Genomic DNA, 2,274 nt, shown 5'->3' on the forward strand with positions numbered 1-2,274 from the left:
ACCTTCTCTGTCAACCCCTCTCTGGGACATGTCCCTTCCTCACCCTGTGCATTTCTTGGATGTCTCCCTGCACTTGAGAACCTTCAGCTGTTCCGTCATGTTTCTACTGGCTCTGCTGGTACGTCACACCCCTTCCAAGGACGCCGAGAAGAAACGTATCTGGGAGAGTACCCTTTGTGCTGTAGCCAATGTCACCAGCCCTATAACTTCCTGCCTAGGATAGTCACATGGTCACGGCTGGACTCAGACATCACCCTCAGCAATCTCTCTACCCTAGGCCCTCATTTCAACCCTGATTCCACTACCCCTGTGTCCCTGTGGGGGTGGGGGTAGGGGTGGGGAGGGGGGCTGTTCCCAGCCTTCCAATGTTCCGCCCACACACTGTGGGGGATTCAAAGGTAAAGTCTGTCTATACATCAGCAGCAGCTTGGAGCCCTACAGGCTGAGTAGGCTGGAGACTGTGTGTACCCCCCCCCCCACACCCTATCCCCTCAGCTTAACCTTGTAGTATCTACCGTACAGGGTGTGGATCTATGAACAGTTAGGCACCGCCCCTTCAGGGACCTTGGTGATGCTTTCCTTTCATTTTTGGATCCAAAACTGAAATTTGAATCTGATTATTTTAGTTACAATTAAGACTTTGGTCATCAGCTAAGTGATTCAAAGCAATACATCTTCCTTCAAAGGAGGAAGGCATGCATGTACCATGAGAGGCTAATTTTCCCTGTTTGTGAGCTAGAAACATATTCATTTTAGATTTTCATTATATTTGATTCATTGGTTTGCTTATTTGAGGTATGTGTATATGTTTGCACACATGTACCAAAGCATGTGAGTAGAAGTCAGAGGACAGCTTGTGGGAGTCAGTTTTCTTCTCCCACCGTGTGGGCTCAAAGGATCCAATTTAGGTTGTGAGGCTTCGTAGCAAGCGCTTTTATTCCTGAGTTATGTTGTTGGTCCAGATCATCATCATCATCATCTTCTTCTTCTTCTTCTTCTTCTTCTTCTTCTTCTTCTTCTTCTTCTTCTTCTTCTCCTTCTTCCTCTTCCTCTTATTCTTCCTCTTCTTCTTCTTTTCCTCCTTCTCATCCTCCTCCTCCTCTTTTTCTTCTTTTTTGTTTGTTTTTCAAGACAGGATTTCTCTGTGTAGCCTCGGCTGTCCTGGAACGAGCTCTGTAGACCAGGCTATCCTCAAACGCACAGAGATCCATCCACCTGCCTTCATGGTCCATGTTGATTGTCTTCCTTGCTTGATGACCCTCCTCCTGTTTAGTGGTTGCATCTTGCCTTATCAGTGAACTTGTAGTAGTGGCCACACCTTTTGGGCGTGGTTTCAGGTGCAGATGTGACCTGTGAAAGGTAGAGGAGGGGCTGGTTCCTGCTCTCTTGGTTTTCAGAGAGCATTGAAAGAGCAGAGACTGCTTCTTTTGGAGTAGGAAGACCTGGGAGCTTATTTACTCTTATCTGTATAAGTCCTTCCCTATTTATCACTTATCTTGGGTCTGGTGAACTCATTTAAACCATGCCTTCAATCTAGCTATCACCCACCTGGGCACTGGCCTTCCTTACTCTTCCTGCACTCATGATCTGTCCCTTCTGACTTTGTTGGTATAAATTGCAGGGTGTGTGTGTGGGGGGGGGCATCAGTTCCTGTCCCTATATTTTCACTGAGTCCCTGACCTGCTCCCACACTATCTTATTAACTATAAAGACTGTTTCTGGCTACAGGATTCCCACTCTGGGGAAAGCTAGCTGTCCCAACAAGACTTGGCTGAGGACTAAGTTCCCTTGGTTGCAGGGCCCTGACTGCACAGAGAAAGTGAGTTTAGATTAAAATATGTTCTTCCAGAAGCAGGGCTACTTCCCAGGGTCAGAGATAAGATGGGTAGGCTCCTCTCTTTTATAGTAACTCCTTTCTGCACATGCCAGAAATCAATTCGTTGAATAGAGTAACTTCTCAGCACAGTGATGAACCGGCAGGCTCTCCCCTGTCTTTCTGGTTGTCACTCACTTGGTTTGGAAAGGCCAGTACCACATGGGGTAATTTGAAACACATTTAAGCACAGAATTGGCTTTTTTCCCCCTCCTCAGCAAAATGGGGAGTCCCAGCCAATCTCGCTGGTTTTATTTATAGCATTTTATTTCCTGAGAGAAGACAGGAAAAGTGAGTCCCTGCCTGCCCCTCTTGTCTGACTCCTCCCCCTCCGGGCCCTGTCTGGAAAGCCTGGGTGGACATGTAGGAGGGGCGTCGGCCCAGAGGGGCTGGATTTGGAC

This window comes from Phodopus roborovskii, unplaced genomic scaffold, assembly GCF_943737965.1.
Source record: "Phodopus roborovskii unplaced genomic scaffold, PHOROB, whole genome shotgun sequence".
Classification (NCBI taxonomy): Eukaryota; Metazoa; Chordata; class Mammalia; order Rodentia; family Cricetidae; genus Phodopus; species Phodopus roborovskii.